We start from the raw sequence: 6343 nt of genomic DNA, 5'->3' as shown, positions 1-6343 counted from the left end.
CCTTGCGCTCCGCCATGCGAGCCTCCCGGGCAATGATATCCTCCCTCGACATCGAGATCGTCTCTTGCTGCCTCATCAGGACCTGGAATTGCATGCCGTGCCAGTCATGCAACTCGTTACCTTTGTCCCTCAGTTGCTGGTCCACCTTGTTGGCGGACTTGTGCTGCTCCGTGAGCACCTGCCATTTATGGCTGTGTCGGCCCTGCATCTCTTTAATGACTACCGACATGGACTCCAGGAAAGACAGGTCCATCGCGACAGCGGCGGAATCATCTGCCTCGTCGACCCCTTGGTACAACGACATTAGAATCCACTAGAGCTCTTCATCAAGTTCCGTGCTCATCGCCACTGACGAGCCGGTGGTTCCGAGCCTAGGCCGCGCGAGCACCAGCGCCAACTGGCTCGAGGATGGCTGTGAGGCCCCCCGCCATTGTACCAAATGAGGGGAGGGTCCATAGTTTGAAGGGGACTTTCTCCTCAACCGTCGCTCCCACCCCTGGCGTGCCGTCAGGGATCTGCTCTGTTTCCGTCAGTGGCTCTTGAACACTCCCGACAACATGTCCCTGCCCCCTCCGCTGCAGCGATCTTGGAGGCTTCATTCGTGGAATCTCTCCCTATGCTAGCCACTTCTTCTAGCAGTTCAGGCTCTTCGGCCCGAGGGGCTGCAAGCGAAGACAACAAGCAATAATAAAGAAGCAGAAGTATTAGAGAGCCAGAATCATGGAGCAAGATGGTAAAAGAGAAGGGGGGGGGAAGAGCAAATGAATTACCCGGAGAAGTCTGCCGGGCAGAAACCTCAGTTTCCCTGGCAACATCAGCTGTCGGGACATGGTTTCCGTCCCCTTCTACTACAACCACGGTGTCATCCTGGGCAAGCTCTTCCATGGAAGCCATCATCGCGAGCTCCTCGACTCGATCGACGGGCGGAGTAAGCCCCTATTGAAGGGGCTCGCCCTGCGTCATCTCTCCTCCTCCTCCAGCCGAGGAGTTTGGGGGACACTCCTGTGTCGCTCCCCATGGGAGGGACCAATCCCGTGCTCTCATGACAGGGGAGATATGGGGCTTGGTGTCAGGACGTTTGTGCTGCTCCCTACCAGACCCGAGCCCTCCACAGTCTTCGGTAGCTCCACGCGCTTGAGCCGTTTGGACCGGTGGATAAGAGTCTTTGTTTCCTCCTCCTCCCTGACAAAGGCAACAAGCAGAAGATCAGTTAACAAGAGCAAGCTGGCATACTAAAACTACTGGCAGGAAAGGAGATCGTTCTCTCTTACTCTTCATCGATGAGCATGGATGTCGGTGTCAAAACCGGCGGATCTCGGGTAGGGGGTCCCGAACTATGCGTCTAAGGCGGATGGTAACAGGAGGCAGGGAACATGATGTTTTACCCAGGTTCGGGCCCTCTTGATGGAGGTAAAACCCTATGTCCTGCTTGATTTATTCTTGATGATATGAGTATTACAAGAGTTGATCTACCACGAGATCGGAGAGGCTAAACCCTAGAAGCTAGCCTATGGTATGATTGTATGTCTATCTATCGGCTAGCCTGGCCTCGGTTTATATAATGCACCAGAGGCCTAGGATAACAAGAGTCCTAGCCGAATACGCCGGTGGGGAGGAGTCCTTGTCTTGATCGCCAAGTCTTGTGGAATCTTCCTTGTATGCGGCAGCTGTCCGAACTGGCCCATGAGTATGCGGCCAGGGGGGTCCTCGGCCCAATCCAATTGATCGGGAGACGATGTGATGAGTACCCCCTAGTCCAGGACACCGTCAGTAGCCCCCTGAACCGGTCTTCAAGTTAGGAACGCTCCTCGATTCTTCCAAATTGTTCTTCATCTTCGGTCGTCGGTCTTGAAAACTGGTTCAACAAATCTTCTCATCTTCGATCTTGAAGATCGCCGAAGTGCATCCGACGAGTTTACACGTCGGGTATCCGGGGAGCCCCTTTAAGTTTCCGGCCTTTATCAATGCCTTGATATTTTTATGCCACACCTCGGGTTTGAAGTTGTTCCCAGGCGGCAGTTTCCTCTTGCGTCCAAACCCCAACGCCGGACTGCATTCGAGGTATCTTTTGCAGACGAGCACCAATGTCGGACTGCTTCTGAGCTCCAACGCCGAAATTTATCCGAGCTCCAACGCCGGACTGTGTCCAAACTCCAACGCCAGACTATATCCAAGATGTCATAGATCATCTTGGTACAAAAAAGTTGAAGGAGTTTAGCCGAGCTTAATGCCGGAAATGCCCTCTATGGAGCTAGCCGCTGGAGCCCAAGCTTTATGCAGGACTGCTTCCGAGGTGGTGCACCAGCCGACAGCGGACTGATATTTTGTGATTATTTTTTATTGGTGCAATTTATTCTCTGCCGAGATATATAACCGGTATATGTATATCCAGTAGCCCTCAAGGTGTGTGTCGGTCTAAAACCCGAGATGCACCTAAAGGAAAACATGAAACCGGTGTTCCCAGTAGCCCCTGAGACTTGGGCCGATGCGCGAAATCGGCCTGAGGATCAACTCCTAGCTCGGTAGCATACATAGGAATAAAAACGCAGTGTAATATATTAGGGATAATAGTGATCGGCGAACGAGCCCTTGAGAGAGGGTCTTAAAAAGTTGCCGTAATTTATTTAGCTTGACGCCGGATAGGTCCAAATGGTACCTATTGTTATCCGAAGACATGTTTGCCCATAGTTCGGTCAAGCCAAACACTTGACATTTGGAATTTCCGGCATTGAAATAGGCAATGCAGTAGCCCCCGAGACACTGGTCGGGTGGCAATACCAGATCAGGGGATTGATGTGCCCCTTTAATTTTTGTAAATAATGAGCGCAAAGCCCAGTAGCCCCCGAGCCTTAATGTGGGCATGGGTCGCCGGATTAAGGATTGATATCAAGAGTAAAATCACAGATTATGTGTAATGATTCTATGTATCCAAGTACTATACATCATTATTTTGACTCCTTTGTGACCGTTTATCAGTTGAAAGTGGCCCATCGTCGGCTTCTACCCCTTGGTAGATACTACGCAGGGTGTTTCCGCACTAACAAAACAACCCTTAGCCGATGTCTCGGTGCTCGGAGGCGGTTGTGTTAGAAGAAACAAAGCAATCAGATATGCGGGCTTTATAACTTTCCCTTAGTCATAGGAGCTTTAAACTGGGGAAGCTAGCTATGAGCCCCTGGTTACTATTCAGCGACATCTGAGGTCAAGCCATAAACACTTCGGCTAATGTTATGAACGGCCCGTCATTTAATACAGTCATCGGATCAATGACCAGTTTATGCCTATTGTGACAATCAGTTTTCGGCTTTCTCCACTGAGGTGCTTGACCATGCGAGCTGGAAGCACAATCGCAGTGGTTCTCCCTTTGCACACCTAGCCAAACGAAGCGGGACGTAGGAGGCAAGCACAGGAGCCGGGCAACCCAACTATTTACCGAAGACACAATTCGAAACCGATGCATATATAGCAATATCCAAGAATGTTTTTGTCGGATCCCTAAAGGTGTCCGGCATTGCACTGTGAGACTAATGCTGGAAACACACAAATAGTTTAGAAGTGCCATAGGCTTGGAAAACCAAAAAACGTCAGAAAAAATCGACGTCCGAACTAGATCAATTGTTCGGTGCCAATCAGAAAATTGGACTTTAAAAAAGTGCTTCTGTCGTGCTTTAACATGACACATCCTATCTCAAGACTCCAAGCGGGTCAGCCTACGGCTTCAACCTCCTATCCCGAAGGCGGAGTACTTCTCATTAGGCCAGTTTAGCAAACTAAACTCTAGCGGCTTTGAGAGAGAAATTAGGCTCCCCGGCTAGTGACCACACACTCGTGTCGAAAAAAGGAGTGATGAATAATAATAGTAATAAAAACTTTGCAACAACTAAGAAGAAGAACACTTATTATAAAATGGCTCATATAAATTTAAGATCCCCCAAGTGACTTGGGTAAAAGAATTTTATGTATAATGATTGTATGTACCGAAGTACTAATATCATATCTTTGTTCACCCGAACTTTAAATGCGTCTTAACCGACCGTCGGCTTCTCCCTCTTCGGTCAAGGACCGAAAAGTGTTATGTACTCCACCTGTCGAGAATATCGACATTGTTTCCGATAACCAGGCAACCGGGCCATAAGGCTGTAACAAACAAAGCACGCTTAGGGAACTTATGCTATATTACAGACGAAGTGTAAGAAGCATCTTCGAAGAAAATAGTACCCCCACCGATACCTTTCTTCGGTGCTCATTATTACTCTGAGACTTGTGCAATAGATTTTTTGTACTCATGAGTTCCGTTGTGTGCCGACCATGATTGAAAACAATAAGAGCGCTAGCTTTCGGCTTCACCCAGTCTAAGGTCAGAGCTCGGAGGACCCGGTCGTGACAATCGCAGAGGTGCTCCCTTTACTCCCTAGCCGAACAATCGGGAACGTAGGGGTAAGCACAGGAGCCAGGCAACCCAGATTGCAAATCGCTTAAGTCAATAATGCTTGGTCGAGCCGAACACAAGTTAAAAATTTAAAACTTTGAGCATGAAGGCAACTTAGCTGGTTAATGTGTTCAGTATTGATGACGCGGTCCGAGCTTGATGCGGGACAAGGTGCCATCCCCCAAGCCAGTCTCGAGGTGGCGGAGCAAAGAGCTCGGCACTCCGAAGTGGTGACATAGCACGGTCAATGCAGGCCGGCAAAGTGATGCCAAAGTCCCCGACATGGGGTAATGAAGTGTTGACGAAGCCCCCCGTCCAGCAGAGGTGACGCCAAAGGATATAGTCCGGCTGGATCATTTTCCTGTGCCACATAAAATAGTGCAAACCGGAGATAATAGTAATAATGATAATTAAAAAAAATGTTGCATAATAAATAATTTATGCAAAGTGAGGAATAGAAGAAATATGGCCTGGCGCCGAAGTCAATGTCGATGCAGGGCGTCGGCGTGATGTAGTAAAGGCGTGGCAAAGCCTGAATTCATAGGTCGGTCCGAGCTCCGGATGCGGCGTTCGCCGGACTATGTACGGAAACTGATCGAACCACCACGCGACCTCGTTAATGCGGTCACCATTTGATAGACCTGTGTACATATCATGGACAAACCAGAGTAATAATTCCTTGGGAAAAAATGAACCCAAACAAGCAAAAAATATTGAGGTTAATAGCACCTGGTTTATTTGTTGTAGCAATCCGAAGAAAGGTGCTTCCCAAAATTGGGACTCGATCCGCGCACCCATTGCCTGATGGGCGATAAAGCGACGGCACGGAGATGCTGGCAAAGGTTGGCTCTCCGAGGCAAAGCCCTCAGTCCAGCTAACGTGACGGAGCTGGTCGGCTAGTGACGCCGAAGTCTCCGGAGTATAGGTTAATGAAGATATGGCGAATCCCCCGGTCCAGCCGAGATGTCGAAGCCTCGATGTCAGCCGATGAGTCGAAGTAGGTCGGCGTGATAGACATCGGCTTGAAAAAGCAACAGTGCAGCCCTGCCGATGCAGGTCGTGACGTGGTCGATGCCGGCTTGATGAAGTGATCGTGCGGCGATGCCGGTATGCTCGCTCCGTGTAATCCGTGGGGCGGAGATGTTGGCGATGATTTAGCCTTCGCGATGATGTACTCTTGTTCGGCTTGCCAAAATGATGATCCGAAGAAGTTGAGCTCGGCTCAACAAAGTGACGACGCGTCTAGCGTAGGTCGGCAGCCGTGGAGCAATATTGCCGAACCGGTTTGGCACCAGCATGATGTTGAAGATTATGCTCAAAAGATTTAGAGTTAGTGGGATGTGTTCGGGAACAAAACACAACACCCCATACAAAATTTCCTTCAAAAAGGATGTCCGAAATCCCGTTCATAAAAAAGATGAACTCGGGTCGGATTCGTTTTCATGCAGAAAACAGATCCAAAAAGTGATGCACTAATCGGAAGGTTCCCGGAGTTTGGACGGTAGGATCGAGCTGAAATTTTAAGGGGTGGTAGATATAGGAATTCCGCAGCAGATCAACGGTTGGATCTTCCAAAGGACGTCCGAGCTAGAAGCCGGACACCACGCCCGAAACTCGTCCAGATTCTCGTCCAGATTTGACAGGGCTCCGGTATATCGTAGATTGTCAGAGATTCCTCCAACGGAACTCGATGAAATTTTGCGTGGTTGTTGTAGACTTAATTCCACACAATTCCACCAAAGGGATCGTCAAAGCGATGCTCAAAGAGGTGGTGGCAGCGAATACAAATTTGCTATTCGGAAAAACTACACGGTCGCCCGAGGGCAATGTTGACGTTGAGCCCCCGAGCTCCATGGATGATTCCTCCATGATCTTGATAGAGACCGGAGTTGATGTTGATGACGGCCCTCGTCC

The sequence above is a fragment of the Triticum aestivum genome, chromosome 5A (assembly GCF_018294505.1).
Source record: "Triticum aestivum cultivar Chinese Spring chromosome 5A, IWGSC CS RefSeq v2.1, whole genome shotgun sequence".
NCBI lineage: Eukaryota > Viridiplantae > Streptophyta > Magnoliopsida > Poales > Poaceae > Triticum > Triticum aestivum.
This window is presented reverse-complemented; position numbering follows the sequence as displayed.